This window comes from Scyliorhinus torazame, chromosome 24 (genome assembly GCF_047496885.1).
Source record: "Scyliorhinus torazame isolate Kashiwa2021f chromosome 24, sScyTor2.1, whole genome shotgun sequence".
Classification (NCBI taxonomy): Eukaryota; Metazoa; Chordata; class Chondrichthyes; order Carcharhiniformes; family Scyliorhinidae; genus Scyliorhinus; species Scyliorhinus torazame.
The window spans coordinates 3,796,119-3,813,416 of record NC_092730.1 but is presented as its reverse complement, the minus strand read 5'-3'; the positions used below and the strand labels follow the sequence as shown (position 1 = coordinate 3,813,416).

Genomic DNA, 17,298 nt, shown 5'->3' with positions numbered 1-17,298 from the left:
ACACTGAGATACTGCACCCGAGTGGGAATCAGACACACTGTCACACTGAGATACTGCACCCGAGTGGGAATCAGTCACACTGTCACACTGAGATACTGCACCCGAGTGGGAATCAGACACTGTCACACTGAGATACTGCACCCGAGTGGGAATCAGACACACTGTGTCACTGAGATACTGCAGCCGAGTGGGAATCAGACACACTGTCACAGTGAGATACTGCACCCGAGTGGGAATCAGACACACTGTGTCACTGAGATACTGCAGCCGAGTGGGAATCAGACACACTGTCACACTGAGATACTGCACCCGAGTGGGAATCAGACACACTGTCACACTGAGATACTGCACCCGAGTGGGAATCAGACACACTGTCACACTGAGATACTGCACCCGAGTGGGAATCAGACACACTGTCACACTGAGATACTGCACCCGAGTGGGAATCAGACACACTGTCACACTGAGATACTGCACCCGAGTGGGAATCAGACACACTGTCACACTGAGATACTGCACCCGAGTGGGAATCAGACACACTGTGTCACTGAGATACTGCACCCGAGTGGGAATCAGACACACTGTGTCACTGAGATACTGCACCCGAGTGGGAATCAGACACACTGTCACACTGAGATACTGCACCCGAGTGGGAATCAGACACACTGTCACACTGAGATACTGCACCAGAGTGGGAATCAGACACACTGTCACACTGAGATACTGCACCCGAGTGGGAATCAGACACACTGTGTCACTGAGATACTGCACCCGAGTGGGAATCAGACACACTGTGTCACTGAGATACTGCACCCGAGTGGGAATCAGACACACTGTGTCACTGAGATACTGCACCCGAGTGGGAATCAGACACACTGTCACACTGAGATACTGCACCCGAGTGGGAATCAGACACACTGTGTCACTGAGATACTGCACCCGAGTGGGAATCAGACACACTGTGTCACTGAGATACTGCACCCGAGTGGGAATCAGACACATTGTCACACTAAGATACTGCACCCGAGTGGGAATCAGACACACTGTGTCACACTGAGATACTGCACCCGAGTGGGAATCAGACACACTGTGTCATTGAGATACTGCACCCGAGTGGGAATCAGACACACTGTCACACTGAGATACTGCACCCGAGTGGGAATCAGACACACTGTCACACTGAGATACTGCACCCGAGTGTGAATCAGACACACTGAGTCACACTGAGATACTGCACCCAAGTGGGAATCAGACACACTGTGTCACAGAGATACTGCACCCGAGTGGGAATCAGACACACTGTGTCACTGAGATACTGCACCCGAGTGGGAATCAGACACACTGTGTCACTGAGATACTGCAACCGAGTGGGAATCAGACACACTGTCACACTGAGATACTGCATCCGAGTGGGAATCAGACACACTGTGTCACTGAGATACTGCACCCGAGTGGGAATCAGACACACTGTGGCACTGAGATACTGCACCCGAGTGGGAATCAGACACACTGTGTCACTGAGATACTGCACCCGAGTGGGAATCAGACACACTGAGTCACTGAGATACTGCACCCGAGTGGGAATCAGACACACTGTGTCACTGAGATACTGCACCCGAGTGGGAATCAGACACACTGTCACACTGAGATACTGCACCCGAGTGGGAATCAGACATACTGTCACACTGAGATACTGCACCCGAGTGGGAATCAGACACACTGAGTCACTGAGATACTGCACCCGAGTGGGAATCAGACACACTGTGTCACTGAGATACTGCACCCGAGTGGGAATCAGACACACTGTCACACTGAGATACTGCACCCGAGTGGGAATCAGACACACTGTCACACTGAGATACTGCACCCGAGTGGGAATCAGACACACTGTCACACTGAGATACTGCACCCGAGTGGGAATCAGACACACTGTGTCACTGAGATACTGCACCCGAGTGGGAATCAGACACACTGTGTCACTGAGATACTGCACCCGAGTGGGAATCAGACATACTGTCACACTGAGATACTGCACCCGAGTGGGAATCAGACACACTGTCACACTGAGATACTGCACCCGAGTGGGAATCAGACACACTGTCACACTGAGATACTGCACCCGAGTGGGAATCAGACACACTGTCACACTGAGATACTGCACCCGAGTGGGAATCAGACACACTGTGTCACTGAGATACTGCACCCGAGTGGGAATCAGACACACTGTGTCACACTGAGATACTGCACCCGAGTGGGAATCAGACACACCGTCACACTGAGATACTGCACCCGAGTGGGAATCAGACACACTGTCACACTGAGATACTGCACCCGAGTGGGAATCAGACACACTGTGTCACTGAGATACTGCACCCGAGTGGGAATCAGACACACTGTCACACTGAGATACTGCACCCGAGTGGGAATCAGACACACTGTCACACTGAGATACTGCACCCGAGTGGGAATCAGACACACTGTGTCACTGAGATACTGCACCCGAGTGGGAATCAGACACACTGTGTCACACTGAGATACTGCACCCGAGTGGGAATCAGACACACTGTCACACTGAGATACTGCACCCGAGTGGGAATCAGACACACTGTCACACTGAGATACTGCACCCGAGTGGGAATCAGACACACTGTGTCACTGAGATACTGCACCCGAGTGGGAATCAGACACACTGTGTCACTGAGATAGTGCACCCGAGTGGGAATCAGACACACTGTCACACTGAGATACTGCACTCGAGTGGGAATCAGACACACTGTGTCACACTGAGATACTGCACCCGAGTGGGAATCAGACACACTGTCACACTGAGATACTGCACCCGAGTGGGAATCAGACACACTGTCACACTGAGATACTGCACCCGAGTGGGAATCAGACACACTGTGTCACTGAGATACTGCACCCGAGTGGGAATCAGACACACTGTGTCACTGAGATACTGCACCCGAGTGGGAATCAGACACACTGTCACACTGAGATACTGCACCCGAGTGGGATCAGACACACTGTGTCACTGAGATACTGCACCCGAGTGGGAATCAGACACACTGTCACACTGAGATACTGCACCCGAGTGGGAATCAGACACACTGTCACACTGAGATACTGCACCCGAGTGGGAATCAGACACACTGTGTCACTGAGATACTGCACCCGAGTGGGAATCAGACACACTGTCACACTGAGATACTGCACCCGAGTGGGAATCAGACACACTGTCACACTGAGATACTGCACCCGAGTGGGAATCAGACACACTGTCACACTGAGATACTGCACCCGAGTGGGAATCAGACACACTGTCACACTGAGATACTGCACCCGAGTGGGAATCAGACACACTGTCACACTGAGATACTGCACCCGAGTGGGAATCAGACACACTGTCACACTGAGATACTGCACCCGAGTGGGAATCAGACACACTGTGTCACACTGAGATACTGCACCCGAGTGGGAATCAGACACACTGAGTCACTGAGATACTGCACCTGAGTGGGAATCAGACACACTGTGTCACTGAGATACTGCACCCGAGTGGGAATCAGACACACTGTGTCACACTGAGATACTGCACCCGAGTGGGAATCAGACACACCGTCACACTGAGATACTGCACCCGAGTGGGAATCAGACACACTGTGTCACTGAGATACTGCACCCGAGTGGGAATCAGACACACTGTGTCACTGAGATACTGCACCCGAGTGGGAATCAGACACACCGTCACACTGAGATACTGCACCCGAGTGGGAATCAGACACACTATGTCACACTGAGATACTGCACCCGAGTGGGAATCAGACACACTGTGTCACTGAGATACTGCACCCGAGTGGGAATCAGACACACTGTCACACTGAGATACTGCACTCGAGTGGGAATCAGACACACTGTGTCACACTGAGATACTGCACCCGAGTGGGAATCAGACACACTGTCACACTGAGATACTGCACCCGAGTGGGAATCAGACACACTGTCACACTGAGATACTGCACCCGAGTGGGAATCAGACACACTGTGTCACTGAGATACTGCACCCGAGTGGGAATCAGACACACTGTGTCACTGAGATACTGCACCCGAGTGGGAATCAGACACACTGTCACACTGAGATACTGCACCCGAGTGGGATCAGACACACTGTGTCACTGAGATACTGCACCCGAGTGGGAATCAGACACACTGTCACACTGAGATACTGCACCCGAGTGGGAATCAGACACACTGTCACACTGAGATACTGCACCCGAGTGGGAATCAGACACACTGTGTCACTGAGATACTGCACCCGAGTGGGAATCAGACACACTGTCACACTGAGATACTGCACCCGAGTGGGAATCAGACACACTGTCACACTGAGATACTGCACCCGAGTGGGAATCAGACACACTGTCACACTGAGATACTGCACCCAAGTGGGAATCAGACACACTGTCACACTGAGATACTGCACCCGAGTGGGAATCAGACACACTGTCACACTGAGATACTGCACCCGAGTGGGAATCAGACACACTGTGTCACACTGAGATACTGCACCCGAGTGGGAATCAGACACACTGTGTCACTGAGATACTGCACCCGAGTGGGAATCAGACACACTGTGTCACTGAGATACTGCACCCGAGTGGGAATCAGACACACTGTCACACTGAGACACTGCACCCGAGTGGGAATCAGACACACTGTGTCACTGAGATACTGCACCCGAGTGGGAATCAGACACACTGTGTCACTGAGATACTGCACCCGAGTGGGAATCAGACACACTGTCACTGAGATACTGCACCCGAGTGGGAATCAGACACACTGTGTCACTGAGATACTGCACCCGAGTGGGAATCAGACACACTGTGTCACTGAGATACTGCATCCGAGTGGGAATCAGACACACTGTCACACTGAGATACTGCACCCGAGTGGGAATCAGACACACTGTGTCACTGAGATACTGCACCCGAGTGGGAATCAGACACACTGTGTCACTGAGATACTGCACCCGAGTGGGAATCAGACACACTGTCACACTGAGATACTGCACCCGATTGGAAATCAGACACACTGTCACACTGAGATACTGCACCCGAGTGGGAATCAGACACACTGTCACACTGAGATACTGCACCCGAGTGGGAATCAGACACACTGTGTCACTGAGATGCTGCAGCCGAGTGGGAATCAGACACACTGTCACACTGAGATACTGCACCCGAGTGGGAATCAGACACACTGTGTCACACTGAGATACTGCACCCGAGTGGGAATCAGACACACTGTCACACTGAGATACTGCACCCGAGTGGGAATCAGACACACTGTGTCACTGAGATGCTGCAGCCGAGTGGGAATCAGACACACTGTCACACTGAGATACTGCACCCGAGTGGGAATCAGACACACTGTGTCACTGAGATACTGCACCCGAGTGGGAATCAGACACACTGTCACACTGAGATACTGCACCCGAGTGGGAATCAGACACACTGTGTCACTGAGATACTGCACCCGAGTGGGAATCAGACACACTGTGTCACTGAGATACTGCACCCGAGTGGGAATCAGACACATTGTCACACTAAGATACTGCACCCGAGTGGGAATCAGACACACTGTGTCACACTGAGATACTGCACCCGAGTGGGAATCAGACACACTGTGTCATTGAGATACTGCACCCGAGTGGGAATCAGACACACTGTCACACTGAGATACTGCACCCGAGTGGGAATCAGACACACTGTCACACTGAGATACTGCACCCGAGTGTGAATCAGACACACTGAGTCACACTGAGATACTGCACCCATGTGGGAATCAGACACACTGTGTCACAGAGATACTGCACCCGAGTGGGAATCAGACACACTGTGTCACTGAGATACTGCACCCGAGTGGGAATCAGACACACTGTGTCACTGAGATACTGCAACCGAGTGGGAATCAGACACACTGTCACACTGAGATACTGCATCCGAGTGGGAATCAGACACACTGTGTCACTGAGATACTGCACCCGAGTGGGAATCAGACACACTGTGGCACTGAGATACTGCACCCGAGTGGGAATCAGACATACTGTCACACTGAGATACTGCACCCGAGTGGGAATCAGACACACTGAGTCACTGAGATACTGCACCCGAGTGGGAATCAGACACACTGTGTCACTGAGATACTGCACCCGAGTGGGAATCAGACACACTGTCACACTGAGATACTGCACCCGAGTGGGAATCAGACACACTGTCACACTGAGATACTGCACCCGAGTGGGAATCAGACACACTGTCACACTGAGATACTGCACCCGAGTGGGAATCAGACACACTGTGTCACTGAGATACTGCACCCGAGTGGGAATCAGACACACTGTGTCACTGAGATACTGCACCCGAGTGGGAATCAGACATACTGTCACACTGAGATACTGCACCCGAGTGGGAATCAGACACACTGTCACACTGAGATACTGCACCCGAGTGGGAATCAGACACACTGTCACACTGAGATACTGCACCCGAGTGGGAATCAGACACACTGTCACACTGAGATACTGCACCCGAGTGGGAATCAGACACACTGTGTCACTGAGATACTGCACCCGAGTGGGAATCAGACACACTGTGTCACACTGAGATACTGCACCCGAGTGGGAATCAGACACACCGTCACACTGAGATACTGCACCCGAGTGGGAATCAGACACACTGTCACACTGAGATACTGCACCCGAGTGGGAATCAGACACACTGTGTCACACTGAGATACTGCACCCGAGTGGGAATCAGACACACTGTCACACTGAGATACTGCACCCGAGTGGGAATCAGACACACTGTGTCACTGAGATACTGCACCCGAGTGGGAATCAGACACACTGTCACACTGAGATACTGCACCCGAGTGGGAATCAGACACACTGTCACACTGAGATACTGCACCCGAGTGGGAATCAGACACACTGTGTCACTGAGATACTGCACCCGAGTGGGAATCAGACACACTGTGTCACACTGAGATACTGCACCCGAGTGGGAATCAGACACACTGTCACACTGAGATACTGCACCCGAGTGGGAATCAGACACACTGTCACACTGAGATACTGCACCCGAGTGGGAATCAGACACACTGTGTCACTGAGATACTGCACCCGAGTGGGAATCAGACACACTGTGTCACTGAGATACTGCACCCGAGTGGGAATCAGACACACTGTCACACTGAGATACTGCACCCGAGTGGGATCAGACACACTGTGTCACTGAGATACTGCACCCGAGTGGGAATCAGACACACTGTCACACTGAGATACTGCACCCGAGTGGGAATCAGACACACTGTCACACTGAGATACTGCACCCGAGTGGGAATCAGACACACTGTGTCACTGAGATACTGCACCCGAGTGGGAATCAGACACACTGTCACACTGAGATACTGCACCCGAGTGGGAATCAGACACACTGTCACACTGAGATACTGCACCCGAGTGGGAATCAGACACACTGTCACACTGAGATACTGCACCCAAGTGGGAATCAGACACACTGTCACACTGAGATACTGCACCCGAGTGGGAATCAGACACACTGTCACACTGAGATACTGCACCCGAATGGGAATCAGACACACTGTGTCACACTGAGATACTGCACCCGAGTGGGGATCAGACACACTGTGTCACTGAGATACTGCACCCGAGTGGGAATCAGACACACTGTGTCACTGAGATAGTGCACCCGAGTGGGAATCAGACACACTGTCACACTGAGATACTGCACTCGAGTGGGAATCAGACACACTGTGTCACACTGAGATACTGCACCCGAGTGGGAATCAGACACACTGTCACACTGAGATACTGCACCCGAGTGGGAATCAGACACACTGTCACACTGAGATACTGCACCCGAGTGGGAATCAGACACACTGTGTCACTGAGATACTGCACCCGAGTGGGAATCAGACACACTGTGTCACTGAGATACTGCACCCGAGTGGGAATCAGACACACTGTCACACTGAGATACTGCACCCGAGTGGGATCAGACACACTGTGTCACTGAGATACTGCACCCGAGTGGGAATCAGACACACTGTCACACTGAGATACTGCACCCGAGTGGGAATCAGACACACTGTCACACTGAGATACTGCACCCGAGTGGGAATCAGACACACTGTGTCACTGAGATACTGCACCCGAGTGGGAATCAGACACACTGTCACACTGAGATACTGCACCCGAGTGGGAATCAGACACACTGTCACACTGAGATACTGCACCCGAGTGGGAATCAGACACACTGTCACACTGAGATACTGCACCCGAGTGGGAATCAGACACACTGTCACACTGAGATACTGCACCCGAGTGGGAATCAGACACACTGTCACACTGAGATACTGCACCCGAGTGGGAATCAGACACACTGTCACACTGAGATACTGCACCCGAGTGGGAATCAGACACACTGTGTCACACTGAGATACTGCACCCGAGTGGGAATCAGACACACTGAGTCACTGAGATACTGCACCTGAGTGGGAATCAGACACACTGTGTCACTGAGATACTGCACCCGAGTGGGAATCAGACACACTGTGTCACACTGAGATACTGCACCCGAGTGGGAATCAGACACACCGTCACACTGAGATACTGCACCCGAGTGGGAATCAGACACACTGTGTCACTGAGATACTGCACCCGAGTGGGAATCAGACACACTGTGTCACTGAGATACTGCACCCGAGTGGGAATCAGACACACCGTCACACTGAGATACTGCACCCGAGTGGGATCAGACACACTATGTCACACTGAGATACTGCACCCGAGTGGGAATCAGACACACTGTCACACTGAGATACTGCACCCGAGTGGGAATCAGACACACTGTCACACTGAGATACTGCACCCGAGTGGGAATCAGACACACTGTGTCACTGAGATACTGCACCCGAGTGGGAATCAGACACACTGTCACACTGAGATACTGCACCCGAGTGGGAATCAGACACACTGTCACACTGAGATACTGCACCCGAGTGGGAATCAGACACACTGTCACACTGAGATACTGCACCCAAGTGGGAATCAGACACACTGTCACACTGAGATACTGCACCCGAGTGGGAATCAGACACACTGTCACACTGAGATACTGCACCCGAGTGGGAATCAGACACACTGTGTCACACTGAGATACTGCACCCGAGTGGGAATCAGACACACTGTGTCACTGAGATACTGCACCCGAGTGGAAATCAGACACACTGTGTCACTGAGATACTGCACCCGAGTGGGAATCAGACACACTGTCACACTGAGACACTGCACCCGAGTGGGAATCAGACACACTGTGTCACTGAGATACTGCACCCGAGTGGGAAACAGACACACTGTGTCACTGAGATACTGCACCCGAGTGGGAATCAGACACACTGTCACTGAGATACTGCACCCGAGTGGGAATCAGACACACTGTGTCACTGAGATACTGCACCCGAGTGGGAATCAGACACACTGTGTCACTGAGATACTGCATCCGAGTGGGAATCAGACACACTGTCACACTGAGATACTGCACCCGAGTGGGAATCAGACACACTGTGTCACTGAGATACTGCACCCGAGTGGGAATCAGACACACTGTGTCACTGAGATACTGCACCCGAGTGGGAATCAGACACACTGTCACACTGAGATACTGCACCCGATTGGAAATCAGACACACTGTCACACTGAGATACTGCACCCGAGTGGGAATCAGACACACTGTCACACTGAGATACTGCACCCGAGTGGGAATCAGACACACTGTGTCACTGAGATGCTGCAGCCGAGTGGGAATCAGACACACTGTCACACTGAGATACTGCACCCGAGTGGGAATCAGACACACTGTGTCACACTGAGATACTGCACCCGAGTGGGAATCAGACACACTGTCACACTGAGATACTGCACCCGAGTGGGAATCAGACACACTGTGTCACTGAGATGCTGCAGCCGAGTGGGAATCAGACACACTGTCACACTGAGATACTGCACCCGAGTGGGAATCAGACACACTGTGTCACACTGAGATACTGCACCCGAGTGGGAATCAGACACACTGTCACACTGAGATACTGCACCCGAGTGGGAATCAGACACACTGTGTCACTGAGATACTGCACCCGAGTGGGAATCAGACACACTGTCACACTGAGATACTGCACCCGAGTGGGAATCAGACACACTGTCACACTGAGATACTGCACCCGAGTGGGAATCAGACACACTGTGTCACACTGAGATACTGCACCCGAGTGGGAATCAGACACACTGTCACACTGAGATACTGCACCCGAGTGGGAATCAGACACACTGTGTCACTGAGATACTGCACCCGAGTGGGAATAAGACACACTGTCACACTGAGATACTGCACCCGAGTGGGAATCAGACACACTGTCACACTGAGATACTGCACCCGAGTGGGAATCAGTCACACTGTCACACTGAGATACTGCACCCGAGTGGGAATCAGACACTGTCACACTGAGATACTGCACCCGAGTGGGAATCAGACACACTGTGTCACTGAGATACTGCACCCGATTGGAAATCAGACACACTGTGTCACTGAGATACTGCACCCGAGTGGGAATAAGACACACTGTCACACTGAGATACTGCACCCGAGTGGGAATCAGACACACTGTCACATTGAGATACTGCACCCGAGTGGGAATCAGTCACACTGTCACACTGAGATACTGCACCCGAGTGGGAATCAGACACTGTCACACTGAGATACTGCACCCGAGTGGGATCAGACACACTGTGTCACTGAGATACTGCACCCGAGTGGGAATCAGACACACTGTGTCACTGAGATACTGCACCCGAGTGGGAATCAGACACACTGTGTCACTGAGATACTGCAGCCGAGTGGGAATCAGACACACTGTCACAGTGAGATACTGCACCCGAGTGGGAATCAGACACACTGTGTCACTGAGATACTGCAGCCGAGTGGGAATCAGACACACTGTCACACTGAGATACTGCACCCGAGTGGGAATCAGACACACTGTCACACTGAGATACTGCACCCGAGTGGGAATCAGACACACTGTCACACTGAGATACTGCACCCGAGTGGGAATCAGACACACTGTCACACTGAGATACTGCACCCGAGTGGGAATCAGACACACTGTCACACTGAGATACTGCACCCGAGTGGGAATCAGACACACTGTCACACTGAGATACTGCACCCGAGTGGGAATCAGACACACTGTGTCACTGAGATACTGCACCCGAGTGGGAATCAGACACACTGTCACACTGAGATACTGCACCCGAGTGGGAATCAGACACACTGTCACACTGAGATACTGCACCAGAGTGGGAATCAGACACACTGTCACACTGAGATACTGCACCCGAGTGGGAATCAGACACACTGTCACACTGAGATACTGCACCCGAGTGGGAATCAGACGCACTGTGTCACTGAGATACTGCACCCGAGTGGGAATCAGACACACTGTCACACTGAGATACTGCACCCGAGTGGGAATCAGACACACTGTGTCACTGAGATACTGCACCCGAGTGGGAATCAGACACACTGTGTCACACTGAGATACTGCACCCGAGTGGGAATCAGACACACTGTGTCACTGAGATACTGCACCCGAGTGGGAATCAGACACACTGTGTCACTGAGATACTGCACCCGAGTGGGAATCAGACACACTGTGTCACTGAGATACTGCACCCGAGTGGGAATCAGACACACTGTCACACTGAGATACTGCACCCGAGTGGGAATCAGACACACTGTGTCACTGAGATACTGCACCCGAGTGGGAATCAGACACACTGTCACACTGAGATACTGCACCCGAGTGGGAATCAGACACACTGTCACACTGAGATACTGCACCCGAGTGGGAATCAGACACACTGTCACACTGAGATACTGCACCCGAGTGTGAATCAGACACACTGAGTCACACTGAGATACTGCACCCGAGTGGGAATCAGACACACTGTGTCACAGAGATACTGCACCCGAGTGGGAATCAGACACACTGTGTCACTGAGATACTGCACCCGAGTGGGAATCAGACACACTGTGTCACTGAGATACTGCAACCGAGTGGGAATCAGACACACTGTCACACTGAGATACTGCATCCGAGTGGGAATCAGACACACTGTGTCACTGAGATACTGCACCCGAGTGGGAATCAGACACACTGTGTCACTGAGATACTGCACCCGAGTGGGAATCAGACATACTGTCACACTGAGATACTGCACCCGAGTGGGAATCAGACACACTGAGTCACTGAGATACTGCACCCGAGTGGGAATCAGACACACTGTGTCACTGAGATACTGCACCCGAGTGGGAATCAGACACACTGTCACACTGAGATACTGCACCCGAGTGGGAATCAGACACACTGTCACACTGAGATACTGCACCCGAGTGGGAATCAGACACACTGTCACACTGAGATACTGCACCCGAGTGGGAATCAGACACACTGTGTCACTGAGATACTGCACCCGAGTGGGAATCAGACACACTGTGTCACTGAGATACTGCACCCGAGTGGGAATCAGACATACTGTCACACTGAGATACTGCACCCGAGTGGGAATCAGACACACTGTCACACTGAGATACTGCACCCGAGTGGGAATCAGACACACTGTCACACTGAGATACTGCACCCGAGTGGGAATCAGACACACTGTCACACTGAGATACTGCACCCGAGTGGGAATCAGACACACTGTGTCACTGAGATACTGCACCCGAGTGGGAATCAGACACACTGTCACACTGAGATACTGCACCCGAGTGGGAATCAGACACACTGTCACACTGAGATACTGCACCCGAGTGGGAATCAGACACACTGTCACACTGAGATACTGCACCCGAGTGGGAATCAGACACACTGTGTCACTGAGATACTGCACCCGAGTGGGAATCAGACACACTGTGTCACACTGAGATACTGCACCCGAGTGGGAATCAGACACACCGTCACACTGAGATACTGCACCCGAGTGGGAATCAGACACACTGTCACACTGAGATACTGCACCCGAGTGGGAATCAGACACACTGTGTCACTGAGATACTGCACCCGAGTGGGAATCAGACACACTGTCACACTGAGATACTGCACCCGAGTGGGAATCAGACACACCGTCACACTGAGATACTGCACCCGAGTGGGAATCAGACACACTGTGTCACTGAGATACTGCACCCGAGTGGGAATCAGACACACTGTCACACTGAGATACTGCACCCGAGTGGGAATCAGACACACCGTCACACTGAGATACTGCACCCGAGTGGGAATCAGACACACTGTCACACTAAGATACTGCACCCGAGTGGGAATCAGACACACTGTGTCACTGAGATACTGCACCCGAGTGGGAATCAGACACACTGTGTCACTGAGATACTGCACCCGAGTGGGAATCAGACACACTGTGTCACTGAGATACTGCATCCGAGTGGGAATCAGGCACACTGTGTCACTGAGATACTGCACCCGAGTGGGAATCAGACACACTGTCACACTGAGATACTGCACCCGAGTGGGAATCAGACACACTGTCACACTGAGATACTGCACCCGAGTGGGAATCAGACACACTGTGTCACACTGAGATACTGCACCCGAGTGGGAATCAGACACACTGTGTCACTGAGATACTGCACCCGAGTAGGAATCAGACACACTGTGTCACTGAGATACTGCACCCGAGTGGGAATCAGACACACTGTCACACTGAGATACTGCACCCGAGTGGAAATCAGACACACTGTCACACTGAGATACTGCACCCGAGTGGGAATCAGACACACTGTGTCACTGAGATACTGCACCCGAGTGGGAATCAGACACACTGTGTCACTGAGATACTGCACCCGAGTGGGAATCAGACACACTGTGTCACTGAGATACTGCATCCGAGTGGGAAGCAGACACACTGTGTCACTGAGATACTGCACCCGAGTGGGAATCAGACACACTGTCACACTGAGATACTGCACCCGAGTGGGAATCAGACACACTGAGTCACTGAGATACTGCACCCGAGTGGGAATCAGACACACTGTGTCACTGAGATACTGCACCCGAGTGGGAATCAGACACACTGTCACACTGAGATACTGCACCCGAGTGGGAATCAGACACACTGTCACACTGAGATACTGCACCCGAGTGGGAATCAGACACACTGTGTCACACTGAGATACTGCACCCGAGTGGGAATCAGACACACTGTCACACTGAGATACTGCACCCGAGTGGGAATCAGACACACTGTCACACTGAGATACTGCACCCGAGTGGGAATCAGACACACTGTGTCACTGAGATACTGCACCCGAGTGGGAATCAGACACACTGTCACACTGAGACACTGCACCCGAGTGGGAATCAGACACACTGTGTCACTGAGATACTGCACCCGAGTGGGAATCAGACACACTGTGTCACTGAGATACTGCACCCGAGTGGGAATCAGACACACTGTGTCACACTGAGATACTGCACCCGAGTGGGAATCAGACACACTGTGTCACACTGAGATACTGCACCCGAGTGGGAATCAGACACACTGTGTCACTGAGATACTGCACCCGAGTGGGAATCAGACACACTGTGTCACTGAGATACTGCACCCGAGTGGGAATCAGACACACTGTGTCACACTGAGATACTGCACCCGAGTGGGAATCAGACACACTGTCACACTGAGATACTGCACCCGAGTGGGAATCAGACACACTGTCACACTGAGATACTGCACCCGAGTGGGAATCAGACACACTGTGTCACTGAGATACTGCACCCGAGTGGGAATCAGACACACTGTGTCACTGAGATACTGCACCCGAGTGGGAATCAGACACACTGTGTCACACTGAGATACTGCACCCGAGTGGGAATCAGACACACTGTCACACTGAGATACTGCACCCGAGTGGGAATCAGACACACTGTCACACTGAGATACTGCACCCGAGTGGGAATCAGACACACTGAGTCACTGAGATACTGCACCCGAGTGGGAATCTGACACACTGTGTCACTGAGATACTGCACCCGAGTGGGAATCAGACACACTGTGTCACTGAGATACTGCACCCGAGTGGGAATCAGACACACTGTGTCACACTGAGATACTGCACCCGAGTGGGAATCAGACACACTGTCACACTGAGATACTGCACCCGAGTGGGAATCAGACACACTGTCACACTGAGATACTGCACCCGAGTGGGAATCAGACACACTGTGTCACACTGAGATACTGCACCCGAGTGGGAATCAGACACACTGAGTCACTGAGATACTGCACCCGAGTGGGAATCAGACACACTGTGTCACTGAGATACTGCACCCGAGTGGGAATCTGACACACTGTGTCACTGAGATACTGCACCCGAGTGGGAATCAGACACACTGTGTCACTGAGATACTGCACCCGAGTGGGAATCAGACACACTGTGTCACACTGAGATACTGCACCCGAGTGGGAATCAGACACACTGTCACACTGAGATACTGCACCCGAGTGGGAATCAGACACACTGTGTCACTGAGATACTGCACCCGAGTGGGAATCAGACACACTGTGTCACTGAGATACTGCACCCGAGTGGGAATCAGACACACTGTGTCACTGAGATACTGCATCCGAGTGGGAAGCAGACACACTGTCACACTGAGATACTGCACCCGAGTGGGAATCAGACACACTGTGTCACTGAGATACTGCACCCGAGTGGGAATCAGACACACTGTCACACTGAGATACTGCACCCGAGTGGGAATCAGACACACTGTGTCACTGAGATACTGCACCCGAGTGGGAATCAGACACACTGTGTCACTGAGATACTGCACCCGAGTGGGAATCAGACACACTGTGTCATACTGAGATACTGCACCCGAGTGGGAATCAGACACACTGTGTCACTGAGATACTGCACCCGAGTGGGAATCAGAAACACTGTCACTGAGATACTGCACCCGAGTGGGAATCAGACACACTGTGTCACTGAGATACTGCACCCGAGTGGGAATCAGACACACTGTCACACTGAGATACTGCACCCGAGTGGGAATCAGACACACTGTCACACTGAGATACTGCACCCGAGTGGGAATCAGAAACACTGTCACACTGAGATACTGCACCCGAGTGGGAATCAGACACACTGTGTCACACTGAGATACTGCACCCGAGTGGGAATCAGACACACTGTCACACTGAGATACTGCACCCGAGTGGGAATCAGACACACTGTCACACTGAGATACTGCACCCGAGTGGGAATCAGACACACCGTGTCACTGAGATACTGCACCCGAGTGGGAATCAGACACACTGTCACACTGAGATACTGCACCCGAGTGGGAATCAGACACACTGTCACACTGAGCTGCTTAAGGAGGTATCAGGGGAAATGAGTTGTTACGGCTGGGCGGGTAACACTGAGGCCGCATTTGGTCCCCATTTTCTGCTCTGGGGATCTCCGCCTGCTGGACCTCTCCAGTGCCGGTCAGATCGGGTCGCCCTCTTTGACTGAAGCATCAATCCACACTCACCAATATTCACACCGGCCTCCAACGTTGCTCCGGGAATATCTGTGAACACAAACGCACTGTGTTATTGGGCAGGAGGCCAATCAGCCCATTGTTCCTGCTGTCCCCTCTCTCGTTGAACTCTGCTTTCAAGCTCCAGTAGCCTGCCTTGTGTCCATTCTGTCCGTCACCTACCCCCCTGCCCTGTGTAAGTATAATTTAGCCTCCCTACTTGTTACCTGAAAATTGAGTCCAGGACCATCCCCTTTCTTGCAGGTACTTCTACATACTGGCTTAAAACTTCTCCTGGATGCATTTTAAGAATTTCCCTCCCTCTTAACCATTGACACTATGGCTACCCCAGTTCAGGTCTCGGATCATGTTTTCAGGATCCTTAAGGGGGAGGGGGAGCAGCCCCAAGTTGTGGTCCACACAGGTACCAACGACATCGGTAGGAAAAGGGATAGGGATGCAAGGCAGGAATTCAGGGAGCTAGGGTGGGAACTTAGATCTAGGACAAACAGAGTTATTATCTCTGGGTTGTTACCCGTGCCACGTGATAGCAAGACGAGGAATAGGGGGAGAGAGGAGTTGAACACGTGGCTACAGGGGGTGCAGGAGGGA

General features: G+C 52.2%; 1 long non-coding RNA gene across 1 annotated transcript in view; it reads right to left on the bottom strand.

Moving 5' to 3' along the window:
- LOC140399827 (uncharacterized) overlaps positions 1 to 16,918 on the bottom strand; it is a 39,010-nt gene extending 22,092 nt beyond the window's left edge. The window contains exon 1 of the long non-coding RNA XR_011937894.1: positions 16,699 to 16,918. This is a non-coding gene — a long non-coding RNA (uncharacterized lncRNA). The remainder of the gene's footprint in view (positions 1 to 16,698) is intronic.
- Between the last annotated feature and the right edge of the window lie 380 nt (positions 16,919 to 17,298).